This window comes from Eupeodes corollae, chromosome 3, assembly GCF_945859685.1.
Source record: "Eupeodes corollae chromosome 3, idEupCoro1.1, whole genome shotgun sequence".
Lineage (NCBI taxonomy): Eukaryota > Metazoa > Arthropoda > Insecta > Diptera > Syrphidae > Eupeodes > Eupeodes corollae.
In genome coordinates, this window is record NC_079149.1 from 23045312 (window position 1) to 23064998 (window position 19687).

Here is a 19687-nt window from a genome sequence, read left to right on the forward strand (position 1 = left end):
TTTCGAAGCAATAGGTCCAATGGTGATCTCATAATTTATCTCACCGAACAGTGGAGAAAATCTTTACATCGCTTTGAAGAAAGTAAGATTATTGCAGTTAATATTTCGAAAACATTTGATAAGGTTAGGCATCAGGCTCTCTTATCAAAAATACATGTTTTCGGTTTTCATGAACCCCTGCTTCATTGGATTAGTAATTACCTTTAAAATCGTTCAAAACAAGTAGTATTGGATGGATTAAAGTCTGAAAATCATAAAACAAATGCTGGTGTGCCTCAGGGCTCTATTTTATCTCCAACACTCTTTCTCATTCTTAAAAATGACCTCATGTCTGCATCTTCTAATCCAATACATTGTTTCGCTAACGCTCTCAGCTTTTCATATTTGTTTCCAGACTCGCCACCCTCCTCTTCGGATATGGTGCTTCAACAACAAAATATGATAGGCTCATTAAATTCCAACGTAAGCACTATGATACAATGGGGAATAAAAACCGCATGGAATTTAATGCTTCATAAATCCAATGCTGTCTCTGGCATCGTTAAGGCGAGATATACTGCTCCAGCCATTCAAGAAGTGTATCCCCCCTTTCATTTGACTACAAGACTTATATACGCCAAAAGCTTGATTATAACACTCATCTGTGGGCCTAGTGTTCACACTGTGTCCCTTCATAATAAGGGTATCAAAAATCCCCTTGAGCATGTGCTTATTAAAATCGTTTCTATTGGCGATATCTGAGCTATTCCAGAAATGTGTAGAATTAAGACAATATCGGGCAACCGAAGAAGCAAGACGCACTAGTGTATTCACACTTATTGATTAACGGACAAAACGCTTCCATTTCCAAATGAAAGAACGGAACTGTTATCATCAAAAATGTTCAAAAATCAATTCCTCTAACGACCCTTAAGTGGAAATTTGACGAAAAGTTCTCTTAACGAAAAACTGCTATTTGGTTCAAACAAATATATGAGCTCAAAACTCCTTTTTCGGCAGACAAAGTGCACGATACGTAAAGCTTTAATTTTTGTATACTCTACAGCCCGAAAGGATGATGGACAATTAAGTAAGAAGGGAGATTCGATAAGGTCAACATCGAGTGAATGAACAACAATGGTCCTAGCCCCAAGGATTAGGACAGACGAAAGCAGCTTTGTCTAGACGACTGGATTAAGCTTGCTAGAGACTTCAAACAAAAACAAATACCGTAATAAGTCAAAAATTCAAAGATTGAAACCCTAATGAGAATTAACAGGAAAATGTAGGCACATCAATATTTTAACAACCTTTATCAAACCAAAAAATGAAAACTGCAGACTCTGTTTTTCCTAGTAATTACAATATTCAGGAACTCAAAACCAATAACTTCAATCAAATAAATCCTATAGGTCATAAGTAAAAATATGAGACGCTTTATATCAAGTTGAAATAATTAATAGATTTCGTCAACAAACAAACAAAATTGTCGAATTCTGAGGGTATTTAATGCTCTGGAACGCTAGATTATTTCATTTAATTTTTGAAATCAGTTCATTTAACCAAATTTCAAATGTAGGTTCTAATGACTTTGAAAACTAAATGGCGCACTTAGGCGTATACGCAATATTTTAATATGTGTTTCGCAATTTTAGTTGTCAATGTATAAAAATGATTTTTATATAGCTTTTTCTAAAAAGGCGTTAAAATAGAGATAGTCACACTTTGACAGGTGACTAGCATATCTGTCAAACTAGTTATAATAGATACATGTATAAGTAATCAATTAGATTCATGAAAGTGCGGTTTTCTGTTCCAACAATGTGCTTTGTTTAAAAATCAAATTTAACAAGGCAAACCCATTTCTGAATGAATGATTTCGTCAACAAACAAAATTTTCAAGTTCTGGAACTATGAAAATCCAAATGGAGCCTCACATATATTTCTACAATATAATGGTGTTATTTCAAAAATAACAATGATTTTCAATCCATTGAAACTAAACCACAACAACAACTGGAAACAAAACAAAAAAGGTACACTTGGGCGTATACGTACTATTTTAATTTTGTTGATTTTTGTTTACATTTTCCACTAATTGAATTTTTGCACATGAGGTTGGTTATGTATCATATTTAAGAATGAACAGAGCTTGGGTAACCAGTTTGTAAATTGGAGGCTGGTGGGTTCATATAATTTGAAATTCGTACACTTTCAGGTCGGTTATGTGATCAAATGGAAATATGTGTATCAAACTACTGACCCGAAAAAGGGACACTAAATTCAACTAATTGAAAGATTTTTCTATTCAATAAAAATAATTCAAATTCTGAAAATATTCAAGGATGTTCTTTGAAGAATCTAATTAAAGACTAAATTTAAAAGTATTGAGAGGAAAAACCCTTTAACCAAGTTTTTTGTTTTCTTTTAAAGTTTTTATCAAAAGATAAAAGAAATCAATTATCTACGAGATAATTCTATTTAAATAAATATAATTAATCGCATAATAAAACAACTTTATAGAATAAGCCTACTACAATCAATATCATTATGCAATTATGATATTCAAAGACAAAATTCCATTAAATCTATCAAATGGTATAATATTTGACTTCATAATAATTTAATTAAATAATCTCTCTTCTCATAAAGTGTTCATAGATATACATATCTACGGAAAGTACATACATACATATATACTTTCCAGAAATCCACACTTTGTAGAAGATATTATGCGTTCATATTGAATTTAATTAACTTATCCACGATATTCCCGGAATAGCAAAGAATAAAAAAGCAAAAAAAAAATATTAAATGAAATAAACGCAAGAATTTGAACCCTCTATCATTTGCTCTATGCTCTTGCTGCTCTTCTTTTAGATAGACATATCGGTAGTATACCATACCATCACAGAAGCCTTCAGAGCCTCTGGCAAACCAATTAACCATAACACAATAATTATGTCCAGCCATGCTTCTACTTAGAACACAATATTATTTCTGCTCAACTTAATTTTCTCAAATTAAATTTTGCCTTTCCTTGACAATTTCTATACATTCCCTCCATCGCTCCACCACTCCACGCCATTGCCATCGCCATGTCATACCCATTCCACCGCAACATCGTCATCATCATAGTCGCGCCATCTATGAAGGTAGATATCTATATACAAGGATAGGGTATGGTCTTGTATCTAGGGATGTCTTCCTTTAGGTATATTTTTGTTGCCATCTTTTTCTTATAGTAATTTCCACTCTCGCAAGGATTACTGTTTAGTTTTAGGGACTAATGTCAACTTGAGTGGATACTTAACCAAACTGTGACACCCCAATTTATTTACATAAAAGACCAAACTTCAGAGCCATTGCAGACCAAAAAAAGAAAACAAAAAAAAAACTGAAAGACTCGCTCATATATGCAAAGTTTTCCTTATTCCCATCCGCAGGACAACAGGACAAAATGGAACTAAAACAAAGGACGAAATTAAATAAATAAAGAAACTTTTTTATATCCTTATAGTCTTAAGCCTGAGCTGTATAAGCTTTCTCTTTAACAATCGCCTCTTGGCCCATTGTGACCCCACCAGTTAAGATAGACCAATTCTACTCTAACTAACCTTCCCATACCCTCCGATTAGAGCCTCAATGAGTGGCGCAGAGAGGAAAAGGATACTTTTAGACAAAATAATGGCAAATAAACAAAGGACTTGTTTTACTTTCCTCCTCTAATCCAGCTCGCTGCCACCACCTCCGCCCTCCCGTCCGTCATTCTTGTTTGTGTTGTGAAGACTTGGCCCTCATAGAAGCAGTCACACTTTCTTCTGCTTAACTAGTGTGATGGTTCAACTACTGGACGGACACAAGGAGGTGCTCGGGTACTCATTTATTTTTTTCTATTTTTCAAACTACATTAAAAAAGACAAGTTTTCAGTTTTTTTTCTTTTAAACGTCACATGCAGAAAATATCTGTTTATAGAACGAAAAAGGATTTTTTTTTTTGTATAATGAAGTCCTTTGGCTCTATCCTCTGCACTGTGTGACGATGACGTTGGCTTTTAAGTGCTACATCCATCTATAGCCAAGCCAAAAGCCAGTCATTCCATCTCATCGTTGTCTTGTCGTCCTTATCCCCATCCTCATTGTCGTCGTAGTATTTGTCGTCCATCTCTAGTATTTTAGTTAAGAACGTAAGGGCTAACTTTGTGGCTGGAATAGGTATTGTTGTTGTAGTAGTAGTTGTTGTTGTTGTAATTGTTAGTGCTGTGGGAGTAAGGATCAATGTAAATGGCAAACAACAACACACAATAGAAACAAAATTGTCCTTCTTTTTCCTTATGAGAGAGCCGTGTTTGAAAGTTGGCCTGGTGGAGACTGCTCCTGGCTCCTATGTTGTTGTTGTTGTTTCTTTATTGTGCATTTTAATGAAGTTAATCCTTATGCAAGTCCTTAATGAGTATGTTGTGCACTTTTTCCCTAGTTCGACCTGAATTCAATTTTCATCAAGTCAAAACTGTATTAACATTGTGTTATGTTGGTTGTTTTTTGTTTTGTATTCCAGGAATGTATAAAAGTCCTTTTCTCCTTTCACAATCATCCAGTGGTAGAGTTACGGAGATCAGTTGTATAGGTTGGTAGGTATCAAATGTGATGAAAGTCACGTCAAACCATTCTCCACGAAGAACATCATCATTTAGGTGAATAGCACAGTGTTACATGGACAAACATCATTCTCGTGGGTAGGTTGGATTGGAATGTAGGTAAGTAGGCAGGTAGGAAGGTAGGTACTTAGGCTATCCTTTTTATTACAAAGCCATCAGAGCACAGTGATGTAATTAATTAACTGAGTTGTTGACATAAGTGTTGTAATGTTAAATTTAATTACGTGTATGTTTTTTCCCCTCTCTTTCACCTTCTCTCTCACTCATACCGTATTTAGGAGCAGGTATATCATATAACCTAAGGATTTAGCTAAAACGGGACGTGGAGATTAAATGGATGGCAGCAAAAAGGATCTCAGAGGTTTTATAAATATTTAAAAAGGGTTTACGGATGTGGAAAACTTTGTAGGTACGTATGTATGTGTGTAGGGTATGTATATATACAAAAAGAGGATTGCAAAATTATATGAATGTGACACTTTTTTTTCTCACCAAATGGATTTATGTGGGGAATTTATAGAGGTTGGTAAGGTACGGTACTCGTATATATACTAAATGATGGTCTTAGAAGCTTTATAGTAAGGCAAATGAAGTCTTATGGTCTTATGAAATTATCAGGTTTAAGAATGGTATTTGAGAATTAGAAGACGACAGGAAGCACGATACAAGGTAAATTTTGTAATGAAATTTTAAGAGTTTTTTAAAGGTTTTTTTTTGATGTAAGGGTAAATGAAACGAGTAAAGTAAGAATTATGAGTAATCCTTAATATTGTTTGAACACGAGAATATTTTGAAAATTGCTATGTACATCAAATTGTATTTAATAAAAAATAGAAAAAAATATCTATATGCAAAAAGAAGTAGTTTCATATTGAATTAAAAGTATGGCCATACTTCCATTTTATTTGTATAAAGTCCCACATTTTTATGTCAGATCTATTTACAGTTAAAAGAATTCATTATTTGGTACTGCTTTTAAGGTCTTGGGGAATGACGTATGAATGAATAAACACACGTTAAGTCTAACAAACTTCCATTAAAAAAATCATGAGAATTGGTTTATTTTGTCAAATAGGGGCGTTAACTATTTTTGAATTCAATTCATATTAGTGCTGGAAAGCACCTTTAATTTAAACTTATTTGACATAAATAATTAAAGTGCATTGCAAAGTTCAAATAATAATTTTGTGTTAAAAAAATATAAGAATGTGTAGAATAAAAAAGCTAAAAATGTCAATTAATTAAAATTAATATATAATTTTAAGAACTTTATACTTTTTTAAATCGAAAACGTTTTTTTTTTTATTTTATCAATTTATTTAAAAATTTTAAATTATGGCTTCCAACTAATTTTAACAATTTGAAAAATTTTGAGAAAAATCGAACTTACAGTTTTCTTACAAAAAACTAAAAACCCAATAAAAAAATTGAACACAAGTTGGTGAACATTGATTTTCGACTCAAATATCTTTTCAAAAATTTGATATTATGGCTTAAAACTAATTGTGGCTTATAAGAAATATTATTTTAAATATCCGGAAAATTTAGAGTAAAATCGAATTGACAGTTTTACAAAAAATATAAAACTAAGCGAAAAAATTAATAAAAGTTGGTAAAAATTGATTTTCGACTTTGAAAACTTTGAGAAATTGACTTCATACTACTTTTATCTTGTTGTTAACATTCAGTTAAATATCTTAGAAAAGTCTAACAGTTTAGACAGTTCAAAATATTGTCTTCAATTTTTTTTTTCGCAGAAAATATTGTTTTCGATAACTCACGAACGAGATCCTGGAAAATAAGGTTTCAAATTAGCTTTATTGACTTTCTGCTTTTATTTTGTAGTTTGATTATCAAATAATCATCGTATACTTCCAGTATAGTAAAGGGTCCCCTGTATTGGCCATTCTACTGCACAAGAAGCCATATATGGCTTTTGATTTTTAAACGCAGACTGCTTGGATTGCGCAACTGATATTGGTACCGTTTTGATATCTTAGAACAGTTCATTGTTTATATTTTTTTAGTGTATTTGGTTTTATTTTTCGTTGCACAACCGCGAAAATCCGCAATCAAATTTGACAGTGCGTGTAGTGTGACCGTTGAAAAAAAAAACATTGATATAAAAGCTTATTATTCACTGGCTTGTGCATAATTTATTGGCATTACATTTTTTAGAAAGATTCAATATTGGTAAGTAATATTAAAGAGTTAAATGTTCAATTATGTCCGTGGAATTCAAGACACCGCGTATTTTTGAAAACATCCATATATGGCTCCTTATCCATTCACAACAATATTTATGGTATCATATTATGTATGGCTGCTTGTGCTTTTTTTGCAGTGAAAAACAATGATCTCGTCCATTTCATTCTACGGAAAAGGATTTTGTGCTGTTCCTGGTGATGGTTTTCAGAGTGAGGATGAAATCCTTGAATCGGAGGATGAGCAGAATATGGATATGGACTGTAAAGAACACATAGAGGTGACTGAAGCCGATGAAAGGGAGTACGATTCGGATGATGAAAAACCATTGTCAACTTTAAGATCGAAAGATAAGAAAAGAAATCCCTTTTTAGGGACAAAAGAGCTTCCAGAAGAAATGTCCTCTTTAGAGACCCCCGCTGACTTTTTTTCTTTTCTTTTCGCGGGAGAACTGTTTGATATGATTGTTGAGGAATCCAACAGAAAAGCATTGCAAAACAACATAAATACTCGTAAGCCAGTCAACATAACGGGAAGTGAAATGGAACAATTTGTCGGTATTTCTTTTTTCACGTCCCTCATAAAATTGCCTTCTACCAGGCGGTATTGCAACTCCCAACTAGGACAGCCTCTTGTTTATGAGACCAAATTAAAAAAATGTCTCCATTTCGCTGATAATGATAAATTTTTTCCATTTGGTCAACCTGGACACGACCAGCTTTTCAAAGTCAGGCCACTCCTAAATAATATAAGGGAATGACTTCTTCTTATACCAAAAGAAGAACATCTTGCAGTGGACGAACAAACAAATCCCACTAAGTGTCGACATAACCTTAAGCAGTATAATCCAAAAAAGCCACATAAATGGGGTTACAAAAACTTCGTTTTATGCGGAATATCAGGATTCAGCGTATATGCCTCGCTTCGATTTTAAGCTGGCTATAGCAGAACACCTATGCAAGAATAAAAAGTGTCTGAAAATTGGACGCCCGTCTTCAATTTCGAACACTCCAAAGCGTCAAAAAACGACCATTGATTCAAGTCCTTTGACCCCGCTTCCTCAACTCAACATTTGAAGAAAAAAGGAAGGCGCCATGACTTTCCATTGAATTTGGTTCGTTTGGACGCAATGGATCACATTCCGGAATGGCAGAAATCAAGGCAGCTATGTCAAAACGACTGCAAATACAGGTCATTTATTATGTGTAAAAAATGCAAAGTAAGTCTGTGCCTGAACAAAAATCGAAATTGTTTCACATCATTTCATTCCTAGTTTTTTTGTTTCTTTTATTAAATTTTGACTTTTGATACGAATATTTATGAAAATGTTTTTGTTTTGTTAAACTGTTGAATTAAATTTTAGGTATACAATACATGTTTGTTTTTTTTTGTTAGCTTGAAAAATGCGTAACTGCACAAGCAGCCATATATGGCAAAAGTTAATAACTTTAATTAATTTTACAAAATGAAAAACAAAAACGAAAAAAAAAAATTTTTTTTCATTGGATCATTGTGCGTGGAATAGAGGGTTAAGCAGTTTTTTTTAATCCAACAGTCCATTTTTTCATAAAACAATAAAATCTACAAAAAATGGAAAGCAATTCAATTGCATTCATCCAATTTATAAAAAATTAAGTAATGCTACTAAAATTGGTAAAAATTTGTTTTCGACTAATAATCTATTTAACAAAATCAGATTTTCAAACTAAAATATTTCTTCATATACAAAATTTGTTTATAATTTTCAAATGTTTAAGAATAATTCAACTGATAACTTTCTTAACCCAACACGAAAACCTACAAACTCTTAAGCAAGACAAATCGACATCTGTAGCGAAAAAAAGCCTTAAACGTGTTAAAATAAATATAATGTATCAAGTCATTAAAAATAAATTGCACGTAAAAAATGTGCTTACAAAATAAGTTTGTCTTAAAAAATGTAAATGCCGTTTAGTTAACCGAAAACCTTGATTTATAATTTTTTTTTTTAAATCTTTAGAGCGTTTTTTTTTTTTTTTTAATTATTTATTAAATTATTGTTAGTAGAATTTTAATTTAATAATTTGCTTTCAATAAAATTATAATAATAATAATTTTTTTTGTATATGTAAGATCTTCCACTTATAGTTTAAAAATATTTTTAGTATACAGATATTTAGAACTTAGAGGTCGCAGCAAGTCATTGTACTTAAGTATTAGTGTTGACGACCTGGCCACATGCTTTGAAGATTAAGTACTGCCAGATCTTGACCAGAATTCCATCAGTTTTACCCTGCAAAATGTTTCAATCGATCAGCAGACTCTCCTTTTACCATGGTTGAGATGTTGGTATCTCTGAGTAGAATGAAAGATAGCAGAGCAGCGGGTTTGGATGGCATTCCTATGAAATTCTATAAGAATTCAACTCCCTAATTTCTTGAGTTTGTGTTTTGTTTATTAAACAAAATGTTTACAGAAGAAATTTCGGAGCTTCTTTCGTTTGGCTACAATATTTCGTATATTTAAAAAGTAATCCGAGTTTACCAGAAAATTATAGAGGCATTTCAGTTCGAGCTCATTAAGAAATTTGTTTGCGCAAATGTTGTACGTTAGTCTTGTGAATTGGATTGAAAGAAATAATTTGATAAGTTGATATGAGGCTGATTTCCAAGCGGGCCTTTTAACGATTGATCAAATTTTTACTCTTCGAGCGTTGCCAGGCGTTTTATCGACAAAAAAGAAGCCTATATACTTTTTTTTCGTCGATTTTAAAGCTGCTTTTGATACCATCAACAGAAGTTCACTTTTATGTAAGCTAGCAGTTATTCAATTATTGGACTTATGAGCAACTTTTATTAAGCACGTCTGCAATGGTTTGTGATATTATATCTATGTCAAAATCCTTTGATACCGAAACAGGTGTTCCACAAGGCTGTATATTGAGTCCGCTGATGTTCGCTCTTTTTATCAATGCTATTGAAAATAAATTACTGGGAGGCGTAAACTATGGTGATTTATCTTTGAAGATTTTGCTCTATGCTGATGACCTATTGGTGTTCTCTGATAACCCAGTGGCATTGCAACTTCAGATAAACAAGCTTACACCATATTGCGATTGATGGGATGTCAAAATCAACACTTCTACATCTAAAATTATGATTTTTGAATCTCAAAACCGTTCAGATAAGAATGTACGAAAGTGGACATAAGATGGTACCACTGATGAAGTTGAAAAAGAGAAACTATTAGTAGTCAAATCAGCTATAAACTCTATGTGGTCATATTTTTTTTCAAGAAGCTTCGTGGACACTTAATCGAAATTTAAGGTTTTTGAGGCAACCGTGAACAATTCCTTTTGTCATGGGAATCAAGTGTATGGGTACCAATTTCTAGAGGATATGGAAGTTATTCAAAGATACTTTTTCAAAAGAATATTCCAGCTGCTATGTAGCAGGCCTTATAACGCCATATGTGTTGAGTCCGGGCTTCCGCAAATATATGTTAGAAAAAGAAAGACCAACGCAGACTATCTTATTAAAGTTATGCATAGACCTTATATAATCTACACAAGCAAATGCTGCTTATATCATTCCATTGTGGATATTCCCCTTTTTGAAATTGGCATGTTCTTGCCACAGCACATAATTTAGCAATAAATCTTAATGCAAACAACAAAGAAGAATGGAGAAATAACTTTTACAACTGCTTTTCGATGATTGATCCTAATCTCGAAACGGCTACGGAATCACTTTCTACAGAAACCTATAACCGTCTTAGTTTGACTTTGGGTGATTTTTATTATTTCTGTGAGGACCTTTCTGCTTCTGATATAAGTTTAATATTCAAAATACGGACTGAAATTCTTGAGCTCAACTAAAGGCACATAGAACTGACATAGATGCAATTTGTTCACTCTGCAACTCAAACCTTGTCCTATTTTACAAAATATCCGTAGACTTAATTTTGATAAAAGCTTCTTTTTGTCGGAATAATGTGTGGAACGGGGAGTATGGTTGGAAATTGCTGGTACACTATGTCTCCCATGCAAATAATTACATAAATTCTTATTTGAGTCTATTTTGAAGTATCTACTTAAAAGTGTTGTTTTAGCTAAACTAAAAGCCCAAATATTCCATAAATTGCACCTCTTAGAGTTTGATATTTTGTAACGGGTCCGATTTGTCAAATTGAAAATGTTGACATTTCTCGACGTTTCAAGGTCCCTAGAGTCGAAATAAAAGATTTTTAGAAAGATGTCTGTTCGTGCGTTCGAACGTTCGCGACGTTTTTGTCCCCTCCAAAATTTTACGACTAAAATATGATTTTATTTCTAAAACAATTTTGTGCAACGAAGAATAATGTTTTTGACATCTGATATAAGTTTGAGAAAAATCGAATTGACAGTTTTTTTTTATAAAAAATAAAAACCTAAAAAAAAATTAATAAAAGTTCGTAAAAATTGATTTTCGACTCAAATATCTTTTCAAAAATTGAAGATAATAGCTTCTAACTAATTTTTACTTATAAGAAATATTGTTTTCAACATTAGGAAAAATTTTGAGAAAAATCGAATTGACAGTTTTTTTTACAAAAAATAAAAACCTACAAAAAAAATGTATAAAAGTTATTAAAAATTGATTTTCGAATCAAATATCTTTTCAAAAATTGAAGATAATGGCTTCTATCTTATTTTTACTTATAAGAAATATTGTTTTCAACATTAGGACAAAGTTTGAGAAAAATCAAATTGACAGTTTTTTTACAAAAAATAAAAACCTAAAAAAAAAATTATAAAAGTTGGTAAAAATTGATTTTCGACTCAAATATCTTTTCAAAAATTGAAGATAATGGCTTCTATCTTATTTTTACTTATAAAAAATATTGTTTTCAACATTAGGACAAAGTTTGTGAAAAATCAAATTTACAGTTTTTTCACAAAAAATAAAAACCTAAAAAAAAAATTATAAAAGTTGGTAAAAATTGATTTTCGACTCAAATATCTTTTCAAAAATTGTAGTTATTGGCTCCAAACTAATTTTATCTTATAAAAAATATTGTTTCTAACATTCAGTAAAATTTAAAAAAAAAACAAAATTGATAGCTTTTGTAGAAAAAATTAAAAAATTAAAAAAAATATAACAAAAGTTGGTAAAAATTGATTTTCGACTCAAATAGCTTTTCAAAAATGAAAAATATTGTCTTCAAACTTTTTTTATTTCACAGAAAATATTGTTTTCGATATTCAGTAATTTTTATATAAAAATCCAACAGTCCGTTTTTTCATAAAAAATAAAATCTACAAAAAATAGTACGCAAATTTTGTAAAAATTGATGCGAGTACAAACTTTTAAGCAAGACAAATCGACAGACGAGATGGGAAGTTATCAGTGTGGGTCGCATCCCAGCCTCTTTTTCGTCTTTTAATTACTTTGTCAACAAAACAACATTTAAAAAGTTGATCACATTTTTGTAATATTATTTATTTTTGTTCTTTGCTTGTAAGTTTTTTTTATTGTAAATTATTATATATCATTTTTAATGAATAAAGATTTATCTATCTTTAAAAACAAAATTTGAAATCCGTTCATTAGTTCTTAGGAAAACTTGAAACACAAAATACAATATTTTTTTTTAAAAATGTCATATTAAGAAAAATAATTCGAGAAAATTTAAAAAGAATCTAGGTATCGGTTTATTTTTGATAGAATTCGAATCTTCAATTTTTAACCAAAACATTTAACTACTTTTATTTTTACTCTAAAAATAATAATTGTAAAACGCCTAACGCAAATCGGATTTAAACCTTCAACCTTGAGTTCAACTCAATCGACCCAATGGTTTGGTCTGTATCATCGTAATGTCATGTTTGATTAAAATCCCAAGTTCGAAATTTTTTGCGAATGCAATACTTGTCATAAAATTCCTGTATTCAGCAAGTAAAAATGGTTTCTGTACAATAAAAGAAAAGTTCAGACCTGTTTTTGTAAATTTATTCTGATATTTTTTTTGCCTTTGTCTTATTTTGTATTTAATAAGAAATAAAAATAGCAAAAGCTGTAAAATAATTATGTTAACTTTTTAAGTAATTAAAGAAAAATAAAAATATTTTGAGTACTTTGATTTCATTACAGAGAATATGACAAAAATACAAACATATTTTTTAATAAGTGATTAAGTAGATTAAATTATTTATGTACTAGAACTTTTTTTAATACTTCTGAAAACCATTTTTTTGTTCCTACTAACTTTTTTTCTTATGTCTATTTTCGTTTGGATACTATGAAGTTCTAAAGCGACTTTCATAAAGAATAAATAACATACTTAAATTGCCAACTTCGGAGTTTCAAAAGTTGTAATTTGTTAGCTTAATATTCTGAAGTCGTTTCTGTTTTTTTTATACTAAACATATACTTTTTTCGATACATTGCATGGTAGATACAATTGGTGTTTTTTTTGTCAAGATAAATGATTCATAATTCCATTTCTTGAAATTGATAATTTTAATTTCAATATTATTTTAAATTTCACATGAAGAATTTTGAAAAATATTTACATATTTCACTTAAAAAAAAAACGAATCCTAATTCACCTTTTATTGAATATCAAACTCAGTCGTGTGCACTCTTAGACGGAAATGAAAAATTCTCTTCATTCAATTGATTTAAATTATGCAAATATTTAAAAATGCAATTCAATGAAAATGTTGAAAAAAATGCTCTTTCGTTATACCTACATTGGCTCATGGCGTTGTGTATAAAAATGGAAGATTTTTCGTAAGGTTGATAAAATTGTATGAACTTGAATATTAATGAAATATTGTGTACATAACCAGCCAAAGTATTGGTGTCCATTAAATTTGTAGGATTATTATAATACTGAACCTTAACTAACATAATTCAATATTTTTATTGAAACATGTCAAAATTTCACTCACATTATATTTGCAATAATCGAAAAAATACTTAAGAAAAGTATTTAGATTATTTTTAGAACAATTTGAAAAGTTCTAAATTTTAAATAGAATTCCATATTTTTTTGAATTGATTAAGAAACTCCAAAAATGGGTAAATACTTTTTTTCTTAATGTGCTAGTTTTAATATTAAATTATATTTAACTAAAAATATTTGAACAAATTAACTTTTCAAATGCTTATAATAACGTTTTTTTACTGAACTTTTATGTTTATGATTATTTATTTTTATTACAACTTAAATAAAATACATTAACAAAATCTGTCACAATTTGAAAACCATATGTGAATAGTAAACATTTTGAGTTGTTTTGCGGAGTCGAATATTCAAAACACACTGAAAATGAATTACTTGAAAAAAAATAAAAAAGAGGCTGGGATGCGACCCACACTGATAACTTCCCATCCTGTCTGTCGATTTGTCTTGCTTAAAAGTTTGTCTATATGTATTTTTACCAAATTTGCGCTCTATTTTTTGTAGATTTTATTTTGTATGAAAAAAACGGACTGTTGGATTTTTATATAAAAATTACTGAATATTGAAAACAATATTTTCTGTGAAATAAGATAAGTTTGATGCAAATATATTTAATTTTTGAAAAGCTATTTGAGCCGAAAGTAAATTTTTACCAAATTTTAGTAGGTATTGTTTTTTTTAGAGTTTTATTTTTTGTAAAAAAACTGTCAATTCGAATTTTTGAAAAATTTTACCAAATGTTAAAAACAATATTTCTTATAAGATAAAATTAGTTTTAAGCCAATATTTAAAATTTTTGAAGAGATATTTGAGTCGAAAATCAATGTTTACCAACTTTCATACATTTTTTCCAGGTTTTTATTTTTTGTAAAAAAAACTGTCAATTCGATTTTTCTCAAAATTTGTCCTAATGTTGAAAACAATATTTCTTATAAGAAAAAATTAGTTAGAATCTATTATCTCAAAGTTTTAAAAAGATATTTGAGTCGATAATCAATTTTAACAACTTTTAATTTTTTTTGTAGGTTTTTATTTTTTGTAAAAAACTGTCAATTCGATTTTTCTCAAAATTTTATCAGATGTCAAAAACATTATTCTTCGTTGCACAAAATTGTTTTAGAGATGAAATCATATTTCGGTCGTAAAATTTTGGAGGTGACAAATTTTTTTTTTCACTTTTATTGATTTATAAAAAAAACCGTTATATTGATTTTTTCAAAAAATATATCTGTTTGGTATCACGTTACAGTATATTTTATAAAATTTAATTCAAGTCTCTAGCGTTTTTGGTTCGTAAGATATTTAGGATTAATTAAAATTTTCACCTTTTTTTCAACCTGCTATAGTGAAAAACCACCCACACAATTTTCTTGAGAGCCCTTTCTGCATCTTTCTGCCTTATTATCTGTATAACAAAATTTATTTGAAGTCGATATCTTTTCTGGTTCTTGAGCTATGGACGAAAAAAACGTCGCGATCGTACGGACGTACGGACGTACGGACGTACGGACGTACAAACGTACGTACACACGCACGCACAGACATCTTTCTAAAAATCTTTTATTTCGACTCTAGGGACCTTGAAACGTCGAGAAATGTCAAAATTTTCAATTTGACAAATCGGACCCATTACAATAACTTCCTATGGGAAGTTAATAAATAAAAATAACTTTAAAAAATGATTCAAATACTTGTGCAGGATCAATTCAAAACATGAAAGCTGTGAATTACTTGTTGTATATTCAAAACGAAGATATTAAAGATTTTAAAAACCTGCAACTTAAATAAGCTTAGCTTCTAAAACAAACTACTCAATTTGAATCTGATTTCATCTACTTTAAAATGTTTACAAGTTTTGAATAAAAAAACAAAAGGGTACTGATAAAATACGATCAATTCGATTAAATTCTAACAAATTTCAACATTCACATACAATTTCTTTGAATGCACAAAAGAAATAAAAACAAATCCAACCATCCAAATAATACTACCACTATACCAAAACCCAAAACTTCATAAATTCAAAGACAATAATTCTATTTATTATTTTATTATCTCAATTAATATCAATTATCCTTTTCTCAAAAGGAAGCAAATTTAGTCATCAATCATAATAATCTTAATCTAATTACCCTTAGGCTTATAAATTCTCTCTATCTATACACTCTCTCTCTTTGTCTTGCTTAAATTAGCTTTAACAACCTATCCCTTGTGTGTATATCAAAGGCAACGCGTTATACTAAATAAGAACGCATTTCAATTTAAAAAACATGAATACATCATTTTAATAATAATAATTCATTTACCAAACAAAAAAAATACCCTCCAAAAGTCACCCACACTCAGTCCGATTAATCATTTCCACTTCTCTAGGTTCTTTTATAGCATATACAAAATTCATAAAAGGATAATACCAGAATATTATTTAACTTTCTTAATAAAATAAACGGGAGCTTTACACCACCACACCTTTTCAATAGAAAGCCAAAATATATGCAAAAAGGTTCAGAAAATATACATTGCAAAAAAAAACAAGTTCAGATACCTGGAAAATATATCTTAAATAATTGGTTATCCTCTTTCATTGGTGACCCCAAAATGTGTCCTTTAAAAAGGGAAAAAATACAAAAAAACATGAAAACTTTGAATGTCCTTTTTTTCTTTACCTAAGTTTGTCACAGACCGATGCTCATTTAACCCAAAAAAGGGGCCAATTAAACCCAAACAATAGGGATATCTTAAAAGTCTCTTCTTTGACAAAATTATAAGAAAACCAGCAACAACAAAAATGACAACAGAAGCTTACAAAATTTATTTACATTTAAAGTCTTGTATATTCTTCAGTGTTCATTGTTTTAAGTGACTGCACAGGCATAAGAACAAGGACAAGAAACCAAGGACTAAGCACACACCCATTCTTATATACCTAACTCCTACACATTAACGGATTACATAATCATTTCGTTTGTCCTTCTTCGTCCTTTATTCCCATACATCAGCACCCCTATTTTCTATTTTTCCGGAAGAAAGCACTTGCTAAAGATTTATATAGGTACGTTAACTGGACTTATAAATTATAATATCAAATTGAGCGTGTCCCATTCACAGCACAAAGACCAACCGACCCATCACAACATCACGAGTCCTTAAACGCAGGCACATAAACAAAGCAAATCATCCCTATCTCTCACATCCAACCTCCCCCTAAAAAAGGGATGATCGTCCTTAATAGTGAGTAGGTATATTTTGACTTGAGAAAAACAAAAACACACAAACAAAAAAAAAAATAATGTCGACGCCAAAGCCAAAGCTAAAGCCAAAACTTACCCCAAAAACTAAAAGATGACAAGATGACTACGGAAATCTGCCACTGTTACTACCACTGCCAAAGTTACAGTCACAGTCAGCGATGGGGAGAATTTAATTTATTTTCCAAGCGAACTACGACGAGGATGCTAGATAATCCGTTTTGTATCCTTATAACAGTTAATCCTTCAGTTATTAGTTTCAAAATGTATTCATTGAATGCTTTTTGGTAATCCTCATTATTTGAAATTTAACTGACACTTTTAAATTTCCCACTCACAAAATTTATATTTCCACGAAAAAAAAAACACAAAACGATACTTATATTTTTCGTGATGGCAAAAAAGGCAACAAAAAAAAGTATCTCACAGATACACTTTTTTCAAAAAATATAACCTGGAGAGCCAGCAGAGCACTTCCTGTGATTACATAAATCTTTCAAATATTCTAATCCGATGAGGAATCTACGAGCAGCCACACACAATTTGAGAGAGATACAATTTGACACAGAAATGAAAACGAAAATCAAAATGAAAATGAACAACCAACCCAAGGATCAGAGAGCCCAAAACATAAAACACAGTCGAAAATTTCAATAGACCACGACCGAACACACCGAACGTCCAAAAAGTATCTTAATTATATGCAAACCGTTAAAAAAGGACACCGTGAGGAGGAGGAATATATATTTTGTTTGTTATTTTCAAAAGTTAACCACAATTTGCCTTCTCATGCGGTCACTGTCACCGTTCACATCACCAAAAATTTGTATCCTTTTTGTTATTACATAAACATAAAAATTGTTAACTTAGATATCCTTATCCATCTCTGTGTATCCTTTGAGATTTTGTGTGTTTTTATTTTTGAATTTTTTATTTTGCTTGTATCCGTATCCGTTTATCAGAACCGAAAAACCCGAACTTCTCGAAAAGGCAACCGTCACAAGACTGTTCTTCGGCTCCATAGAGGTGGGAACATAGCGAAAAGTTCTATATTTTCTGTAGGATACTTTTTTTCTTTTTGAGTTTGGAATTTATATCGAATATGGACTTTCACCTTGTGTGTATGGATGGTATGTGGAGTGGATGTGGATGCGATAGGATAGGATATACTCTACTCAGATATTTTTTTAAAGGAAGAGGCTGTGTAAAAAGAGCTTTTTTTCTCGTTTTGGTTCATCCTTGAAATACTTTTTTTTCGTCTTGGTATGTCAGAAATTGGAGTACGGTGCGAGATAAGATACATTGCTTAAGGGATTGGAATTCACCCATTTCTGATATGCAGATTCATTCTCTGTGTGTCATTTGTTGTCCGAGATGTGTGAATCAATGCGATTTTGACTCATTTTGAGATTGAAAGTGATTTTGGTGAGATAGAAGAGAGCTTTTGTGTGTAGATTGAGTGGAAGAGCGAGAAAAAGAGAGTGAAAAGCTGTGCAGAATGTTAATAACAGAAACTCAAAGAGGGAAAGTGTCTGTTGGTTAAAATGCAATGTTTTCAAAAATCCAATAGCAATTTGAATTACTTGATACTTCTGAACTTAAAAAGTAAAATATTTGAATACACTTTTTTGTCATTTAATAGACATTAGACATGCTTCGTCTATCCTGTTTATATTAGTCCATTTTTCTTACTGTCCTTTTTGCAATTAAAATCTTATTTAGGAAAATAAAAGCTATTAGATCTAGACTAGACTTAGGGTTATTTTATTTTGAGAATTGTGAATTATACTAAATTTACTAAGGATATTTTGCAACAAACACTTTTAAATAAACTGGATTGCTTTTTAGCGACTTAGGTGAAAAATGTCTGGAATTAATGTGAAAACGTGAGGAACGCCAAATTATCTTGTTCAAATATTGAAAAAATGTAAAGATTTGAAATCTTCAACTAAAAACATTCATAAACCATTTTTGTTTATCTAAAATTCTATCGATCATTGAACAAAAAAATTTGTCACCTCCAAAATTTTACGACCGAAATATGATTTCATCTCTAAAACAATTTTGTGCAACGAAGAATAATGTTTTTGATATCTGGTAAAATTTTGAGAAAAATCTAATTGACAGTTTTTTTTACAAAAAATAAAAACCTAAAAAAAAATGTATAAAAGTCGGTAAAAATTGATTTTCGTCTCAAATATCTTTTCAAAACTTTGAGATATTGGCTTTAATTAACTTTTATCTTTCAAAACATCTTGTTGTCAACATTCAGTTTAAGTTTAAAAAAAATCGATTTGACAGTTTTTGTACAAAAAATTAAAAACCGAAAAAAAAAATTAACAAAAGTTCGTAAAAAATGATTTTCGACTCAAATATCTCTTAAAAACTTTGAGATAATAGGTTCTTACTAATTTTTTCTTATAAGAAATATTGTTTTCAACATAAGGATAAATTTTGGGAAAAATCGAATTGACAGTTTTTTTTACAAAAAATAAAAACCTGAACAAAAATGTATAAAAGTTGGTAAAAATTGATTTTCGACTCAAATATCTCTTCAAAAATTTAAAATATTGGCTTTAAACTTATTTTATTTCAGAGAAAATATTGTTTTCAATATTCAGTAATTTTTATATAAAAATCCAACAGTCCGTTTTTTTCATAAAAAATAAA

General features: G+C 30.3%; 1 protein-coding gene across 3 annotated transcripts in view; it reads right to left on the reverse strand.

Moving 5' to 3' along the window:
* The window catches only part of LOC129949971 (uncharacterized), a 286002-nt gene extending 267671 nt beyond the window's left edge, over window positions 1-18331 (reverse strand). For all 3 annotated transcript variants that reach the window (XM_056061724.1, XM_056061723.1, XM_056061722.1), the window contains exon 1: window positions 17097-18331. The gene's annotated coding sequence lies outside the window, so the exon portion shown is untranslated. The remainder of the gene's footprint in view (window positions 1-17096) is intronic.
* Window positions 18332-19687: the final 1356 nt, after the last annotated feature.